Source organism: Misgurnus anguillicaudatus, chromosome 25, assembly GCF_027580225.2.
Source record: "Misgurnus anguillicaudatus chromosome 25, ASM2758022v2, whole genome shotgun sequence".
NCBI lineage: Eukaryota > Metazoa > Chordata > Actinopteri > Cypriniformes > Cobitidae > Misgurnus > Misgurnus anguillicaudatus.
Window position 1 is genome coordinate 5,770,239 of NC_073361.2, and position 21,186 is coordinate 5,791,424.

At 31.0% G+C, this 21,186-nt stretch overlaps 1 long non-coding RNA gene across 1 annotated transcript; it reads right to left on the reverse strand.

Annotated features, from left to right (window-relative positions):
- Positions 1-7,892: 7,892 nt before the first annotated feature.
- Positions 7,893-9,155, reverse strand: LOC129426356 (uncharacterized). The gene is made up of 2 exons (XR_008638394.2): positions 8,722-9,155; positions 7,893-8,331 (listed from the first exon to the last, which is right to left on the reverse strand). It is a non-coding gene; the product is annotated as an uncharacterized lncRNA (long non-coding RNA).
- Positions 9,156-21,186: the final 12,031 nt, after the last annotated feature.

The following is a 21,186-nucleotide window of genomic DNA, read 5'->3' on the forward strand; positions in this document are numbered from 1 at the left end:
GAATTAAAATGCTGACAATAAATCTGTAGGGGAAAAAACGTTCATTGTTTAGCTTTTCATCATTAAATGTTTCAATAAAAACATATACAAATATGTATGATAAATACACAAAAAAACAAAGTATAATAAACAAACAAACAAGTTATTACCTGAAAGAAAAAAAATGTGTATAATTGCCCTCCTCCACCCACTGGAATCCACCTCTGAATTAAAATGCTAACAATAAATCTGTAGGGGAAAAACTTTCATTGTTTAGCTTTTTATCATTAAATGTTTCAATAAAAACATATACAAATATTTAAAATAATTACCAAGAAACAAAGTATAATAAACAAACAAACAAGTTATTACCTGAAAGAAAAAAAATGTGTATAATTGCCCTCCTCCACCCACTGGAATCCAACTTTGAAATAAAATGCTGACAATAAATCTGTAGGGGAAAAATGTTCATTGTTTAGCTTTTTTTCATTAAATGTTACTTTCAATAAAAACATACAAATAATTATAATAATTACGCAAGAAACAAAGTATAATAAACAAACAAACAAGTTATTACCTGAAAGAAAAAAAATGTGTATAATGGCCCTCCTCCACCCACTGGAATCCACCTCTGAATTAAAATGCTGACAATAAATCTGTAAGGGAAAAAAGTTCATTGTTTAGCTTTTCATCATTAAATGTTTCAATAAAAACATATACAAAAGTTTAAAATAATTACACAAGAAACATAAACAAACAAACAAGTTATTACCTGAAAGAAAAAAATGTGTATAATGGCCCTCCTCCACCCACTGGAATCCAACTCTGAATTAAAATGCTGGCAATAAATCTGTAGGGGAAAAATGTTCATTGTTTAGCTTTTCATCATTAAATGTTTCAATAAAAACATATACAAATATTTAAAATAATTACACAAGAAACAAAGTATAATAGAAAAACAAACAAGTTATTACCTGAAAGAAAAAAAATGTGTATAATGGCCCTCCTCCACCCACTGGAATCCACCTCTGAATTAAAATGCTGACAATAAATCTGTAAGGGAAAAAAGTTCATTGTTTAGCTTTTCATCATTAAATGTTTCAATAAAAACATATACAATTATTTAAAATAATTACGCAAGAAACAAAGTATAATAAACAAACAAACAAGTTTAATACCTGAAAGAGAAAAAAATGTGTATAATGGCCCTCCTCCACCCACTGGAATCCAACTCTGAATTAAAATGCTGACAAAAAATCTGTAGGGGAAAAAAGTTCATTGTTTAGCTTTTCATCATTAAATGTTTCAATCAAAACATATACAAATATTTAAAATAATTTTGCAAGAAACAAAGTATAATAAACAAACAAACAAGTTTAATACCTGAAAGAAAAAAAATGTGTATAATGGCCCTCCTCCACCCACTGGAATCCACCTCTGAATTTAAATGCTGACAATAAATCTGTAGGGGAAAAAAACGTTCATTGTTTAGCTTTTTATCATTAAATGTTTCAATGAAAACATATACAATTATTTAAAATAATTACGCAAGAAACAAAGTATAATAAACAAACAAACAAGTTAATACCTGAAAGAAAAAAAATGTGTATAATGGCCCTCCTCCACCCACTGGAATCCACCTCTGAATTAAAATGCTGACAATAAATCTGTAAGGGAAAAAAGTTCATTGTTTAGCTTTTCATCATTAAATGTTTCAATCAAAACATATACAAATATTTAAAATAATTACCAAGAAACAAAGTATAATAAACAAACAAACAAGTTTAATACCTGAAAGAAAAAAAATGTGTATAATGGCCCTCCTCCACCCACTGGAATCCACCTCTGAATTAAAATGCTGACAAAAAAATCAGTAGGGGAAAAATGTTCATTGTTTACCTTTTTTCTTTAAATGTTTCTTTCAATAAAAACATATACAAATATTAAAAATAATTACACAAGAAACAAAGTATATTAAACAAACAAACAAGTTATTACCTGAAAGAAAAAAAATTTGTTTAATGGCCCTCCTCCACCCACTGGAATCCACCTCTGAATTAAAATGCTGACAAAAAATCTGTAGGGGAAAAATGTTCATTGTTTAGCTTTTTATCATTAAATGTTTCAATAAAAACATATACAAATATTTAAAATAATTACACAAGAAACAAAGTATAATAAACAAACAAACAAGCTATTTACCTGAAAGAGAAAAAATGCGAATAATGGCCCTCCTCCACCCACTGGAATCCAACTCTGAATTAAAATGCTGACAATAAATCTGTAAGGGAAAAAAGTTCATTGTTTAGCTTTTCATCATTAAATGTTTCAATAAAAACATATACAAATATTTAAAATAATTTTGCAAGAAACAAAGTATAATAAACAAACAAACAAGTTTAATACCTGAAAGAAAAAAAATGTGTATAATGGCCCTCCTCCACCCACTGGAATCCACCTCTGAATTAAAATGCTGACACTAAATCTGAAAGAGAAAAAAGTTCATTGTTTAGCTTTTCATCATTAAATGTTTCAATAAAAACATATACAAATATTTAAAATAATTTTGCAAGAAACAAAGTATAATAAACAAACAAACAAGTTTAATACCTGAAAGAAAAAAAATGTGTATAATGGCCCTCCTCCACCCACTGGAATCCACCTCTGAATTAAAATGCTGACAATAAATCTGAAAGAGAAAAAAGTTCATTGTTTAGCTTTTCATCATTAAATGTTTCAATAAAAACATATACAAATATTTAAAATAATTACACAAGAAACAAAGTATATTAAACAAACAAACAAGTTATTACCTGAAAGAAAAAAAATGTGTATAATGGCCCTCCTCCACCCACTGGAATCCACCTCTGAATTAAAATGCTGACAATAAATCTGTAAGGGAAAAAAGTTCATTGTTTAGCTTTTCATCATTAAATGTTTCAATAAAAACATATACAATTATTTAAAATAATTACGCAAGAAACAAAGTATAATAAACAAACAAACAAGTTTAATACCTGAAAGAAAAAAAATGTGTATAATGTCCCTCCTCCACCCACTGGAATCCACCTCTGAATTAAAATGCTGACAATAAATCTGTAGGGGAAAAATGTTCATTGTTTAGCTTTTTTTCATTAAATGTTTCAATAAAAACATATACAAATATTTAAAATAATTACACAAGAAACAAAGTATATTAAACAAACAAACAAGTTATTACCTGAAAGAAAAAAATGTGTATAAAGGCCCTCCTCCACCCACTGGAATCCACCTCTGAATTAAAATGCTGACAAATAAATCTGTAGGGGAAAAACGTTCATTGTATAACTTTTTATCATTAAATGTTTTAATAAAAACATATACAAATATTTAAAATAATTACCAAGAAACAAAGTATAATAGAAAAACAAACAAGTTATTTACCTGAAAGATAAAAAAATGTGTATAATGGCCCTCCTCCACCCACTGGAATCCACCTCTGAATTAAAATGCTGACAAAAAATCTGTAGAGGAAAAATGTTAATTGTTTAGCTTTTTATCATTAAATGTTTCAATAAAAACATATACAAATATTTAAAATAATTACACAAGAAACATAAACAAACAAACAAGCTATTTACCTGAAAGAGAAAAAATGTGTATAATGGCCCTCCTCCACCCACTGGAATCCACCTCTGAATTAAAATGCTGACAATAAATCTGTAGGGGAAAAATGTTCATTGTTTAGCTTTTTATCATTAAATGTTTCAATAAAAACATATACAAATATTTAAAATAATTACACAAGAAACAAAGTATATTAAACAAACAAACAAGTTATTACCTGAAAGAGAAAAAATGTGTATAATGGCCCTCCTCCACCCACTGGAATCCACCTCTGAATTAAAATGCTGACAAATAAATCTGTAGGGGAAAAACGTTCATTGTATAACTTTTTATCATTAAATGTTTTAATAAAAACATATACAAATATTTAAAATAATTACCAAGAAACAAAGTATAATAGAAAAACAAACAAGTTATTTACCTGAAAGAAAAAAAATGTGTATAATGGCCCTCCTCCACCCACTGGAATCCACCTCTGAATTAAAATGCTGACAAAAAATCTGTAGAGGAAAAATGTTAATTGTTTAGCTTTTTATCATTAAATGTTTCAATAAAAACATATACAAATATTTAAAATAATTACACAAGAAACATAAACAAACAAACAAGCTATTTACCTGAAAGAGAAAAAATGTGTATAATGGCCCTCCTCCACCCACTGGAATCCACCTCTGAATTAAAATGCTGACAAAAAATCTGTAGGGGAAAAATGTTCATTGTTTAGCTTTTTATCATTAAATGTTTCAATAAAAACATATACAAATATTTAAAATAATTACACAAGAAACAAAGTATATTAAACAAACAAACAAGTTATTACCTGAAAGAAAAAAATGTGTATAAAGGCCCTCCTCCACCCACTGGAATCCACCTCTGAATTAAAATGCTGACAAATAAATCTGTAGGGGAAAAACGTTCATTGTATAACTTTTTATCATTAAATGTTTTAATAAAAACATATACAAATATTTAAAATAATTACCAAGAAACAAAGTATAATAGAAAAACAAACAAGTTATTTACCTGAAAGAAAAAAAATGTGTATAATGGCCCTCCTCCACCCACTGGAATCCACCTCTGAATTAAAATGCTGACAAAAAATCTGTAGAGGAAAAATGTTAATTGTTTAGCTTTTTATCATTAAATGTTTCAATAAAAACATATACAAATATTTAAAATAATTACACAAGAAACATAAACAAACAAACAAGCTATTTACCTGAAAGAGAAAAAATGCGTATAATGGCCCTCCTCCACCCACTGGAATCCACCTCTGAATTAAAATGCTGACAATAAATCTGTAGGGGAAAAATGTTCATTGTTTAGCTTTTTATCATTAAATGTTTCAATAAAAACATATACAAATATTTAAAATAATTACACAAGAAACAAAGTATATTAAACAAACAAACAAGTTATTACCTGAAAGAGAAAAAATGTGTATAATGGCCCTCCTCCACCCACTGGAATCCACCTCTGAATTAAAATGCTGACAAATAAATCTGTAGGGGAAAAACGTTCATTGTATAACTTTTTATCATTAAATGTTTTAATAAAAACATATACAAATATTTAAAATAATTACCAAGAAACAAAGTATAATAGAAAAACAAACAAGTTATTTACCTGAAAGAAAAAAAATGTGTATAATGGCCCTCCTCCACCCACTGGAATCCACCTCTGAATTAAAATGCTGACAAAAAATCTGTAGAGGAAAAATGTTAATTGTTTAGCTTTTTATCATTAAATGTTTCAATAAAAACATATACAAATATTTAAAATAATTACACAAGAAACATAAACAAACAAACAAGCTATTTACCTGAAAGAGAAAAAATGTGTATAATGGCCCTCCTCCACCCACTGGAATCCACCTCTGAATTAAAATGCTGACAAAAAATCTGTAGGGGAAAAATGTTCATTGTTTAGCTTTTTATCATTAAATGTTTCAATAAAAACATATACAAATATTTAAAATAATTACACAAGAAACAAAGTATATTAAACAAACAAACAAGTTATTACCTGAAAGAAAAAAAATGTGTATAATGGCCCTCCTCCACCCACTGGAATCCACCTCTGAATTAAAATGCTGACAATAAATCTGTAGGGGAAAAATGTTCATTGTTTAGCTTTTTATCATTAAATGTTTCAATAAAAACATATACAAATATTTAAAATAATTACACAAGAAACAAAGTATAATAAACAAACAAACAAGCTATTTACCTGAAAGAGAAAAAATGTGTATAATGGCCCTCCTCTACCCACTGGAATCCAACTCTGAATTAAAATGCTGACAATAAATCTGAAAGAGAAAAAAGTTCATTGTTTAGCTTTTCATCATTAAATGTTTCAATAAAAACATATACAAATATTTAAAATAATTTTGCAAGAAACAAAGTATAATAAACAAACAAACAAGTTTAATACCTGAAAGAAAAAAAATGTGTATAATGGCCCTCCTCCACCCACTGGAATCCACCTCTGAATTAAAATGCTGACAATAAATCTGAAAGAGAAAAAAGTTCATTGTTTAGCTTTTCATCATTAAATGTTTCAATAAAAACATATACAAATATTTAAAATAATTTTGCAAGAAACAAAGTATAATAAACAAACAAACAAGTTTAATACCTGAAAGAAAAAAAATGTGTATAATGGCCCTCCTCCACCCACTGGAATCCACCTCTGAATTAAAATGCTGACAATAAATCTGTAAGGGAAAAAAGTTCATTGTTTAGCTTTTCATCATTAAATGTTTCAATAAAAACATATACAAATATTTAAAATAATTACACAAGAAACAAAGTATATTAAACAAACAAACAAGTTATTACCTGAAAGAAAAAAAATGGGTATAATGGCCCTCCTCCACCCCCTGGAATCCACCTATGAATTAAAATGCTGACAAATAAATCTGTAGGGGAAAAACGTTCATTGTATAACTTTTTATCATTAAATGTTTTAATAAAAACATATACAAATATTTAAAATAATTACCAAGAAACAAAGTATAATAGAAAAACAAACAAGTTATTTACCTGAATGAAAAAAAATGTGTATAATGGCCCTCCTCTACCCACTGGAATCCACCTCTGAATTAAAATGCTGACAAAAAATCTGTAGAGGAAAAATGTTAATTGTTTAGCTTTTTATCATTAAATGTTTCAATAAAAACATATACAAATATTTAAAATAATTACACAAGAAACAAAGTATATTAAACAAACAAACAAGTTATTACCTGAAAGAAAAAAAATGTGTATAATGGCCCTCCTCCACCCACTGGAATCCACCTCTGAATTAAAATGCTGACAATAAATCTGTAGGGGAAAAATGTTCATTGTTTAGCTTTTTATCATTAAATGTTTCAATAAAAACATATACAAATATTTAAAATAATTACACAAGAAACAAAGTATATTAAACAAACAAACAAGTTATTACCTGAAAGAGAAAAAATGTGTATAATGGCCCTCCTCCACCCACTGGAATCCACCTCTGAATTAAAATGCTGACAATAAATCTGTAGGGGAAAAATGTTCATTGTTTAGCTTTTTTTCATTAAATGTTACTTTCAATAAAAACATACAAATAATTATAATAATTACACAAGAAACAAAGTATAATAAACAAACAAACAAGTTATTACCTGAAAGAAAAAAAATGTGTATAATGGCCCTCCTCCACCCACTGGAATCCAACTTTGAAATAAAATGCTGACAATAAATCTGTAGGGGAAAAATGTTCATTGTTTAGCTTTTTTTCATTAAATGTTACTTTCAATAAAAACATACAAATAATTATAATAATCACGCAAAAAAACAAAGTATAATAAACAAACAAACAAGTTATTACCTGAAAGAAAAAAAATGTGTATAATGGCCCTCCTCCACCCACTGGAATCCACCTCTGAATTAAAATGCTGACAATAAATCTGTAGGGGAAAAACGTTCATTGTTTAGCTTTTTATCATTAAATGTTTCAATAAAAACATATACAAATATTTAAAATAATTACCAAGAAACAAAGTATAATAAACAAACAAACAAGTTATTACCTGAAAGAAAAAAAATGTGTATAATGGCCCTCCTCCACCCACTGGAATCCAACTCTGAATTAAAATGCTGACAAAAAATCTGTAGGGGAAAAACGTTCATTGTGTAGCACCTCTCTGCTTTACTTAACTAGAATAAAAATGTATTGCTTTAAAATAAAAGGAGGTGCCTCTATAGGTTATGATTAGGTTTAGGCCAGTTCTAGGTTCAGCATTGAGGGGGGAGTAAATTGACAAGGACAATGTGTAAGAGTGAAAGAAAAATGCAGTAATTTTATTACAGCAATAAATTATTTAAAATATTTCATTCTGATCACAAAACAGAGAACCACAGTTAAATATTGAGAAATATTAAATATTGAGAAATATATAATAATAATAAATACACATAAATAAATAATAAAATAAATAAATAAGAGCTCTTTTCCCAAAGTTTCAAATAAAAGCTTTCCAATAAAATGATTAAAAGAAAAGAAATAGTCCTGTACCCGGGTATGTAAGGTGTATATGTCAGTGTATGTGTGAAGGCTTATCTGTGTCCAAGGAACACAGGTTGATCCAAGGGTAGAGTTCAAGGGGTTCGGTTGTCCAGTGTGAAAAGGAAAACCAGTTCAATCGAAATCCAATGGGACTGACTCGCCATCCAGTGTTCCAGCTCAGTGTTCCAGCTCAATAAAAAAACCAATCTGCATGCAGCAGTTTGAGAATACTAATTAACATCATATATTAAATATCAAAATCATAAGATCTCTTTAAATTCCAATTCAACTACAGTTCAACATCGCTCGTAATGAGAGAGAGAAAGTGCCATTCTCACTCACACACACACACACAGGTTAATGTGTGCGCACCTCTAAACATTAATGTCTCCTATCTCTTAGGAGTTTGTTACTATCAACAGTCATATATATCAAAAATCATGTTATTCAATATATTAATTAATAACTTCTATATTACTCAAAAACATAAAAACAATATTATCACAATAACAGTACAATAAAATAAAAGTAAATCTCCGATTGGTTTTTAATTAGTTAGTTCAGTTATCAGAGTAATATCATAGCATTTCAACTCACCGGAGTTTGGGATAAAACAACACAGGTCTTCTAGCCTCTACAATATGTAGAAAAAATATGTACCAGGAATGGTAAGCTGATTCAGATTTATAAAAATTGTTAGATTATATTACAAAAGTATAATTTTTCTTAAAAGGGTTATCAATAACGTCTAATTACAACTCAAGTGGAGTCTCCAGAATAACAAACAAACCCGTCACCTAGGAGATAACTGCACCAAAATAACAGTCTTTTCAAATATATTCAAAAACAAACCAGTCACCTTGAAGTTGGCTATAACAAATTTAAAGTCTTTTATTAAACACTTTCAAGCAGACCAAAAGAAAATGAAAAATAAAAACATATAATGTAAACAGCTTTTTGTTCTTGCTATATTTATATTTATTCTGTGTCTTAATATGTATATGTTTATATAGTTATTGAGCAATCTAATACTAAAGTTATGGTCTTAGTAATCAAACTTTAAGGTGGGTTACAATTGTTTAGCTTTTTTTCATTAAATGTTACTTTCAATAAAAACATACAAATAATTATAATAACTACGCAAGAAACAAAGTATAATAAACAAACAAACAAGTTATTACCTGAAAGAAAAAAAATGTGTATAATGGCCCTCCTCCACCCACTGGAATCCAACTCTGAATTAAAATGCTGACAAAAAATCTGTAGGGGAAAAACGTTCATTGTTTAGCTTTTTATCATTAAATGTTTCAATAAAAACATATACAAATATTTAAAATAATTACCAAGAAACAAAGTATAATAAACAAACAAACAAGTTATTACCTGAAAGAAAAAAAATGTGTATAATGGCCCTCCTCCACCCACTGGAATCCACCTCTGAATTAAAATGCTGACAAAAAATCTGTAGGTGAAAAACGTTCATTGTTTTGCTTTTCATCATTAAATGTTTCAATAAAAACATATACAAATATTTAAAATAATTACACAAGAAACATAAACAAACAAACAAACAAGTTATTACCTGAAAGAAAAAAAATGTGTATAATGGCCCTCCTCCACCCACTGGAATCCAACTCTGAATTAAAATGCTGACAATAAATCTGTAGGGGAAAAATGTTCATTGTTTAGCTTTTCATCATTAAATGTTTCAATAAAAACATATACAAATATTTAAAATAATTACACAAGAAACAAAGTATAATAAACAAACAAACAAGTTAATACTTGAAAGAAAAAATGTGTATAATGGCCCTCCTCCACCCACTGGAATACAACTCTGAATTAAAATGCTCACAAAAAATCTGTAGGGGAAAAATGTTCATTGTTTAGCTTTTTTTCATTAAATGTTACTTTCAATAAAAACATACAAATAATTATAATAATTACGCAAAAAAACAAAGTATAATAAACAAACAAACAAGTTATTACCTGAAAGAAAAAATGTGTATAATGGCCCTCCTCCACCCACTGGAAGCCACCTCTGACTTAAAGGGCTGACAATAAATCTGTAGGGGAAAAACGTTCATTGTTTAGCTTTTTATCATTAAATGTTTTAATAAAAACATATACAAATATTTAAAATAATTACCAAGAAACAAAGTAAACAAACAAACAAGTTATTACCTGAAAAAGAAAAATGTGTATAATGGCCCTCCTCCACCCACTGGAATACAACTCTGAATTAAAATGCTGAAAAAAAATCTGTAGGGGAAAAACGTTCATTGTTTAGCTTTTTATCATTAAATGTTTCAATAAAAACATATACAAATATTTAAAATAATTACACAAGAAACAAAGTATAATAAACAAACAAACAAGTTATTACCTGAAAGAAAAAAATGTGTATAAATGGCCCTCCTCCACCCACTGGAATCCAACTCTGAATTAAAATGCTGACAATAAACCTGTAGGGGAAAAAAGTTCATTGTTTAGCTTTTTATCATTAAATGTTTCAATAAAAACATATACAAATATTTAAAATAATTACGCAAGAAACAAAGTATAATAAACAAACAAACAAGTTATTTACCTGAAAGAGAAAAAATGTGTATAATGGCCCTCCTCCACCCACTGGAATACAACTCTGAATTAAAATGCTGAAAAAAAATCTGTAGGGGAAAAACGTTCATTGTTTAGCTTTTTATCATTAAATGTTTCAATAAAAACATATACAAATATTTAAAATAATTACACAAGAAACAAAGTATATTAAACAAACAAACGAGTTATTACCTGAAAGAAAAAAAATGTGTATAATGGCCCTCCTCCACCCACTGGAATCCAACTCTGAATTAAAATGCTGACAAAAAATCTGTAGGGGAAAAACGTTCATTGTTTAGCTTTTTATCATTAAATGTTTCAATAAAAACATATACAAATATTTAAAATAATTACCAAGAAACAAAGTATAATAAACAAACAAACAAGTTATTACCTGAAAGAAAAAAAATGTGTATAATGGCCCTCCTCCACCCACTGGAATCCACCTCTGAATTAAAATGCTGACAAAAAATCTGTAGGTGAAAAACGTTCATTGTTTTGCTTTTCATCATTAAATGTTTCAATAAAAACATATACAAATATTTAAAATAATTACACAAGAAACATAAACAAACAAACAAACAAGTTATTACCTGAAAGAAAAAAAATGTGTATAATGGCCCTCCTCCACCCACTGGAATCCAACTCTGAATTAAAATGCTGACAATAAATCTGTAGGGGAAAAATGTTCATTGTTTAGCTTTTCATCATTAAATGTTTCAATAAAAACATATACAAATATTTAAAATAATTACACAAGAAACAAAGTATAATAAACAAACAAACAAGTTAATACTTGAAAGAAAAAATGTGTATAATGGCCCTCCTCCACCCACTGGAATCCACCTCTGAATTAAAATGCTGACAAAAAATCTGTAGGGGAAAAATGTTCATTGTTTAGCTTTTTTTCATTAAATGTTACTTTCAATAAAAACATACAAATAATTATAATAATTACGCAAAAAAACAAAGTATAATAAACAAACAAACAAGTTATTACCTGAAAGAAAAAATGTGTATAATGGCCCTCCTCCACCCACTGGAATCCACCTCTGAATTAAAATGCTGACAATAAATCTGTAGGGGAAAAACGTTCATTGTTTAGCTTTTTATCATTAAATGTTTTAATAAAAACATATACAAATATTTAAAATAATTACCAAGAAACAAAGTAAACAAACAAACAAGTTATTACCTGAAAAAGAAAAATGTGTATAATGGCCCTCCTCCACCCACTGGAATACAACTCTGAATTAAAATGCTGAAAAAAAATCTGTAGGGGAAAAACGTTCATTGTTTAGCTTTTTATCATTAAATGTTTCAATAAAAACATATACAAATATTTAAAATAATTACACAAGAAACAAAGTATAATAAACAAACAAACAAGTTATTACCTGAAAGAAAAAAATGTGTATAAATGGCCCTCCTCCACCCACTGGAATCCAACTCTGAATTAAAATGCTGACAATAAACCTGTAGGGGAAAAAAGTTCATTGTTTAGCTTTTTATCATTAAATGTTTCAATAAAAACATATACAAATATTTAAAATAATTACGCAAGAAACAAAGTATAATAAACAAACAAACAAGTTATTTACCTGAAAGAGAAAAAATGTTTATAAAGGCACTCCTCCACCCACTGGAATACAACTCAGAATTAAAATGATGAAAAAAAATCTGTAGGGGAAAAACGTTCATTGTTTAGCTTTTTATCATTAAATGTTTCAATAAAAACATATACAAATATTTAAAATAATTACACAAGAAACAAAGTATAATAAACAAACAAACAAGTTATTACCTGAAAGAAAAAAATGTGTATAATGGCTCTCCTCCACCCACTGGAATCCACCTCTGAATTAAAATGCTGACAATAAATCTTTAGGGGAAAAAAGTTCATTGTTTAGCTTTTTATCATTAAATGTTTCAATAAAAACATATACAAATATTTAAAATAATTACGCAAGAAACAAAGTATAATAAACAAACAAACAAGTTATTTACCTGAAAGAGAAAAAATGTGTATAATGGCCCTCCTCCACCCACTGGAATCCACCTCTGAATTAAAATGCTGACAAATAAATCTGTAGTGCAAAAAAGTTCATTGTATAACTTTATATCATTAAATGTTTTAATAAAAACATATACAAATATTTAATATAATTACCAAGAAACAAAGTATAATAAACAAACAAACAAGTTATTACCTGAAAGAAAAAAAAATGTGTATAATGGCCCTCCTCCACCCACTGGAATCCACCTCTGAATTAAAATGTTGAAAAAAAAATCTGTAGGGGAAAAACGTTCATTGTTTAGCTTTTTATCATTAAATGTTTCAATAAAAACATATACAAATATTTAAAATAATTACGCAAGAAACAAAGTATAATAAACAAACAAACAAGTTATTTACCTGAAAGAGAAAAAATGTGTATAATGGCCCTCCTCCACCCACTGGAATCCACCTCTGAATTAAAATGTTGAAAAAAAAATCTGTAGGGGAAAAACGTTCATTGTTTAGCTTTTTATCATTAAATGTTTCAATAAAAACATATACAAATATTTAAAATAATTACACAAGAAACAAAGTATATTAAACAAACAAACAAGTTATTATTACCTGAAAGAAAAAATGTGTATAATGGCCCTCCTCCACCCACTGGAATCCAACTCTGAATTAAAATGCTGACAAAAAATCTTTAGGGGAAAAAAGTTCATTGTATAGCTTTTTATCAATAAATGTTTCTTTCAATAAAAACATATACAAATATTTAAAATAATTACACAAGAAACAAAGTATATTAAACAAACAAACAAGTTATTACCTGAAAGAAAAAAAATGTGTATAATGGCCCTCCTCCACCCACTGGAATCCACCTCTGAATTAAAATGCTGACAATAAATCTGTAGGGGAAAACGTTCATTGTTTAGCTTTTTATCATTAAATGTTTCAATAAAAACATATACAAATATTTAAAATAATTACACAAGAAACATAAACAAACAAACAAGTTATTACCTGAAAGAAAGAAAAATGTGTATAATGGCCCTCCTCCACCCACTGGAATCCACCTCTGAATTAAAATGCTGACAATAAATCTGTAGGGGAAAAATGTTCATTGTTTAGCTTTTTTTCATTAAATGTTACTTTCAATAAAAACATACAAATAATTATAATAATTACGCAAGAAACAAAGTATAATAAACAAACAAACAAGTTATTACCTGAAAGAAAAAAAATGTGTATAATGGCCCTCCTCCACCCACTGGAATCCACCTCTGAATTAAAATGCTGACAATAAATCTGTAGGGGAAAACGTTCATTGTTTAGCTTTTTATCATTAAATGTTTCAATAAAAACATATACAAATATTTAAAATAATTACACAAGAAACATAAACAAACAAACAAGTTATTACCTGAAAGAAAAAAAATGTGTATAATGGCCCTCCTCCACCCACTGGAATACAACTCTGAATTAAAATGCTGACAAAAAATCTGTAGGGGAAAAACGTTCATTGTTTAGCTTTTTATCATTAAATGTTTCAATAAAAATATATACAAATATTTAAAATAATAACCAAGAAACAAAGTATAATAAACAAACAAACAAGTTATTACCTGAAAGAGAAAAATGTGTATAATGGCCCTCCTCCACCCACTGGAATACACCTCTGAATTAAAATGCTGACAACAAATCTGTAGGGGAAAAACGTTCATTGTTTAGCTTTTTATCAATAAATGTTTATTTCAATAAAAACAAATACAAATATTTATAATAATTACGGAAGAAACAAAGTATAATAAACAAACAAACAAAATATTACCTGAAAGAGAAAAAATGTGTATAATGGCCCTCCTCCACCCACTGGAATCCACCTCTGAACTAAAATGCTGACAATAAATCTGTAGGGGAAACACGTTCATTGTTTAGCTTTTTATCATTAAATGTTTCAATAAAAATATATACAAATATTTAAAATAATAACCAAGAAACAAAGTATAATAAACAAACAAACAAGTTATTACCTGAAAGAGAAAAATGTGTATAATGGCCCTCCTCCACCCACTGGAATACAACTCTGAATTAAAATGCTGACAATAAATCTGTAGGGGAAAAACTTTCATTGTTTAGCTTTTTATCATTAAATGTTTCAATAAAAACATATACAAATATTTAAAATAATTACCAAGAAACAAAGTATAATAAACAAACAAACAAAATATTACCTGAAAGAGAAAAAATGTGTATAATGGCCCTCCTCCACCCACTGGAATCCAACTCTGAATTAAAATGCTGACAAAAAATCTGTAGGGGAAAAACTTTCATTGTTTAGCTTTTTATCATTAAATGTTTCAATAAAAACATATACAAATATTTATAATAATTACGGAAGAAACAAAGTATAATAAACAAACAAACAAAATATTACCTGAAAGAGAAAAAATGTGTATAATGGCCCTCCTCCACCCACTGGAATCCAACTCTGAATTAAAATGCTGACAAAAAATCTGTAGGGGAAAAACTTTCATTGTTTAGCTTTTTATCATTAAATGTTTCAATAAAAACATATACAAATATTTAAAATAATTACCAAGAAACAAAGTATAATAAACAAACAAACAAGTTATTACCTGAAAGAAAAAATGTGTATAATGGCCCTCCTCCACCCACGGGAATCCACCTCTGAAGTAAAATGCTGACACTAAATCTGTAGGGGAAACACGTTCATTGTTTAGCTTTTCATCATTAAATGTTCATAGGTGTGATTGGCAAAGGACAAAAAAGCAGGAAAATATACGGCACACCTACCATGACGTGGCGACACACACACACACACACACACACACACACACACGCACACGCACACACGCACACACACACACACACACACACAAAATGAAATACAGTTGAAATATAATTTGGGCTCAAAGTTGATCGATCTGAGTGGCCAATCGTCAATCTGCGTGGGCAAGTGCCACCCTGACCATTATGTAGCCTTGCCACTGCTTCAGACTGAACAAAATCATTTTGTGCATTTAAAGGTAAATACAACAATGTGGTGCATTTTGAGAGTAAAAATAAGTGACTACATCTATGAGGATTTTTATGTTCTTGTAAACAAATTTATGCCCTAGTAAAATCTTTGGTTGCCTATTGTAATAATAATAAGGCACACAAGCCACATAAACATATGATAAATGAGATTCGCCATTGGTCAAAACATGTTTTATGTTTATAGAATAATTAGTGGGGGCATTTAATACAGATTAATTATTGATTACAACATTTGTTACTTTATTCAAATGTTGTGACTTTCTGGAAAGGCAGTCAAGTGCATTTGTCTTTTGCATAGTTCTTTTGGCAAAGCATCTAGCAGTCAAAGCTACGCGTTTCACACACCAGATCCATGAATGTTTGTGCTTGTCATTATATTATTCTGTAATCGCAAGCGTTACTGCCAGATTCACAAACCATTAAGAGGAGCAAACGTATGCGTGTGTTCGTTAGGATGACATTGGATCTGATTCGCGTATATGCGCGCGTTAACGTATGTGATTACAGTATAATATAATGCAAGCAAACTTTTTGACAAAAACGCAACTTTAAAATTGATATTGCGAGACCGCATTTCACCTCGACGAGAAATCTGTTATTTACATTACTGGCATAGCCTGATTTGAAACGGACAGTTTTGTCAAAGCAGCAAACACCTGGTTCTCTTAATTTCTTACTACTAAAATACTGTTTGTCTCTGCCTATTCCTTCTATCCATGCCCAGCGCCACTGATTTAAGTCCTTTATCAATTAGGTCAACTTACCTAGGCTTCATAAACTTACTCTTCATCCTGCTGACTCAACGTAAACTTATGACTTCACCGCGGCCGCGCGGCATCTGTAGCTGAGCTGGACCTCAGCCGCACCTCAAAGACCCCTCCCTATTCTACTTCTGATTGGCTAGTTTGTTAGTTTGGTTGAGAGTGAAAGACGTGTTTCTCTCATACCATTTGTAGGCGAACGCATGATTTTTTTTAATTCGCAGCCAACAACACACACCGGAGATCGGACTGCAGGCTCTGTGAACTCTGCTTTGAATGAAGTTCCATCGTGACAAATAAATAGATTATTGCGGAGTGATATGCGGTTATTTATAACGGTGCCTTGCAAACCCCCCCCCCACACACACGCAAAAAATTGGATTTGCATGATTCACGAAAGCCTCATTTTCAGGTCGGAAAAGCCGGAATTCCGGATTTATCCGGAAGAATCACACCCCTGAATGTTTCAATAAAAACATATACAAATATTTAAAATAATTACACAAGAAACAAAGTATAATAAACAAACAAACAAGTTATTACCTGAAAAAAAAGGGTATAATGGCCCTCCTCCACCCACTGGAATCCACCTCTGAATTAAAATGCTGACAATAAATCTGTAGGGGAAAAACGTTCATTGTTTAGCTTTTCATCATTAAATGTTTCAATAAAAACATATACAAATATTTAAAATAATTACCAAGAAACAAAGTATAATAAACAAACAAACAAGTTATTACCTGAAAGAGAAAAATGTGTATAATGGCCCTCCTCCACCCACTGGAATCCACCTCTGAATTAAAATGCTGACAATAAATCTGTAGGGGAAAAACGTTCATTGTTTAGCTTTTCATCATTAAATGTTTCAATAAAAACATATACAAATATTTAAAATAATTACACAAGAAACAAAGTATATTAAACAAACAAACAAGTTATTACCTGAAAGAGAAAAATGTGTATAATGGCCCTCCTCCACCCACTGGAATCCAACTCTGAATTAAAATGCTGACAATAAATCTGTAGGGGAAAAACGTTCATTGTTTAGCTTTTTATCATTAAATGTTTCAATAAAAACATATACAAATATTTAAAATAATTACGCAAGAAACAAAGTATAATAAACAAACAAACAAGTTAATACCTGAAAGAAAAAAATGTGTATAATGCCCTCCTCCACCCACTGGAATACAACTCTGAATTAAAATGCTGACAAAAAAATCAGTAGGGGAAAAATGTTCATTGTTTACCTTTTTTTCTTTAAATGTTTCTTTCAATAAAAACATATACAAATATTAAAAATAATTACACAAGAAACAAAGTATATTAAACAAACAAACAAGTTATTACCTGAAGGAAAAAAATGTGTATAATGGCCCTCCTCCTGTCATGGTGATCCGTGTCATGTTTTGTTTGTCTCTCCGATTACGTCACCTGGACATTCACGGACTGATTCATCACACCTGTTCCCTGTTAAGTGTTGTGTATTTATACTGCTGTCTGTTTCTCACCTGTCGCCGGATCATTGTCATTGCCATTACGTTCATGTCTGTTCCTGTTCCTTCTGTTGGATGTTCCTGTGTTTACCCGCCTGTTGTTTTATTTCCGTTCTGTTAATAAATGTTATTTATTTCATGGTGAACCCAGCACTTGCGTCCTCACTCCTGTTACCAGTCGTGACAGAATGATCCGGCCTAACTGGACGCAGCAGGTTCACGGAGGGCAGCTCCCCCAGGAGTTTCGTCGAGGGGGAGTAGTGACATCGGGGTTCATTCCCCATCAGCCCCGATGTCTCTTGGGGACCACCGTGAGCGATCGCTCGCTCCTGCAGGCCTGCGGGAGGAGGATCGGCCCAGGCGGTCCCCCAACGGTTGAGTCGTCGTCGACGGTCCCTCGGAGGACCACCATCCTGCTCGCAGGGGGATCCGGAACGGACCACGCCCGATCATTTCCCCGGGGTGGCTACCGAGGGTCTCCGTTTCCGCGAGGGGATGGGAGATGATTTCCGGGGGCATCTGATTGTCGACGATTCCCAGGAGGAGGGTAATTCGTCTGCCTCAGTTCTCGGAGCGATCGCTCCGGTTCTTCTGGCGCAGTCCGGCCAACCGTCCTGTTGGTCTCATCCCGGCGGCTGCCGGCCTCGCCAGGGTCCCCAAGCCCTCCACCCCTCCCTTGGACTCTCGCTACCAGACTTTGTTTTTGTTGTGTTTTATGTGAGTGTCTGGTAGCCACTCGTAGAGGGGAGGGTAATGTCACGGTTAATCCGTGTCATGTCTTGTCTCTGTTCCGATTGTTATCACCTGGACATTCATTGATTAATTACCTGCCTCATCACACCTGTTTGTCATTTAGTCTGTGTGTATATATACCTCTGTCTTCTGTTTGCTCACTGCTGGATCATTGTCATTGATACCCTGTCTGTTCCTGTGTTAATGTTCCTGAGTTCCTGCCTTCACCATGTCTGCCCTCGTGTTTTTATTATTAAATGTTATTTATTTTGAACCTTGCGTTTGCGTCCTGTCCTTACAACCCTTCCGTGTCGTGACAGTTAGTGAGGATAGTAATGACTAACAAGATGACACCGAATAACTAAATCTGAGAGAATGCAAACACATTACAATATTTTTTCCTCCGCCCGACAGGCAGGGCGCAGATACATTTTCGTAGCCCGACAGGAATTCGCCATATCCCCGGCACTTCGGGGTAGCGATTTTGCGAGCCCTGCATAAGTTTGTTTAGAAAGACTTTCTTTAAAGTGAATTTCGTTTTGTATAAATTGTATCTTAATATTAATCAATGTTTAATCAAACAATTGCCTCGATTTAATAAATAAGAAGCAAACCAAGAACGTCTGTGGTGTGGATTGAAGTGAACCCACTATATTTCCGCAGCCTACGTCTTTCTGCTTTTAATGCATTTCTTAAATTAATGTCTCAATTACACAGTATGCTTATAGTTTGTTATGATAGGCTATTTGTTGCTTAAAAGCAATAGGCTATATTGTATAAAGTGTAGCAATAAACGTGGCGTGACTTATAGTGCTGAGTTACAGAGCTGGTAGGGTATATCAAACAACATCACTGTGATCAGATCTTTTCTTTCTATTTTTTACCCCGCTGTCATATTTGTTGTTTGTGTATGTTATTGAGAGGAAAGCGCGCAGCACATATTCATAACGTGTTGTTATTCAAAATACGTTTTCCACTTGCTTGCAAAAAAGTTCTCGGGAATATTTTTCTCATTAGAATCATACTGTAACGCAACATTCAATTGCTTTATAATAGTTTTTAAATAGTTATCAGGCTTACTTATAATTGTACTGTTTTTAACAAAACATGCAATAGATAAAATACACCATATGAAGTAGTATCCATGTCTAACTATACAGAGTAGTATTTTTTACATTTCTGATTGGGCAGGCCAGCTGTCAATCTGGGCGGGCCCAGGCCCGTGGGCCCGCCCATAGCTCCGCGCCTGTGAGGTAGGCTAGATGAAAAAGAGACAATTTAACTGGATATTAATCCTCGGACTGATCGCGTGCTCTTTATGTTGCGTGACAATTTAATAATCTATGAAACCTGATTCTGTTGTTGATCTGTTGCGGCTGTTTGCATGTTCAAATTAAATAAAATGTTTGTATTGCTTTTACCGAGGCACAGACAACGTCACCTGTATTTCTACTCAATGACAATTTAATGTTAAAATCATATCAGTTAACTGTTAATGTTCTGTTAACAAGCTGCAGTTGTTTAAAAGCTGCGTGTATAACATCCCCATATTTACACACAATTGCAGGCCAATGTTTTTTTGCGGTTATGACGGTGAGGAGCTCAGATCCGCGGCATGGGTCACGTGACCGCGGTATGGCGGTAATCCGGTTACCGCCCCAGGCCTAGTTAAAACAACACAAAGTGTGTTATTCCAAAAATAACACAGAGATGTGTTAAGTTAAGGACAACACACTAGATGTGTTGTCCTTAACTAGACACAAGATGTGTTAATTTAACACATTCATTTTAAGAGTGTACCTGTTTATTTTATACTACATAAAACAATCTGATTTTTGCTCGGTCACATCCTACCTGTTTATTTTATACTACATAAGACAATCTGATTTTTGCATGGTCACATCCTTCCTGTTTATTTTATACTACATAAAACAATCTGATTTTTGCTCGGTCACATCCTAACTGTTTATTTTATACTACATATGACCATCTGATTTTTACAGGGTCACATCCTTCCTTTTTATTTTATACTACATAAGACAATCTGATTTATGCACGGTCACATCCTACCTGTTTATTACTACATAAGACAATCTGATTTTTGCATGGTCACATCCTACCTGTTTATTTTATACTATATAAGACAATCTGATTTTTGCACGGTCACATCCTACCTGTTTATTTTAAACTACATATGACAATCTGATTTTTGAACGGTCTCATCCTAACTGTTTATTTTATACTACATAAGACAATCTGATTTTTGCACGGTCACATCCTACCTGTTAATTTTATACTATATAAGACAATCTGATTTTTGCATGGTCACATCCTACCTGTTTATTTTAAACTACATATGACAATCTGATTTTTGAACGGTCTCATCCTAACTGTTTATTTTATACTACAT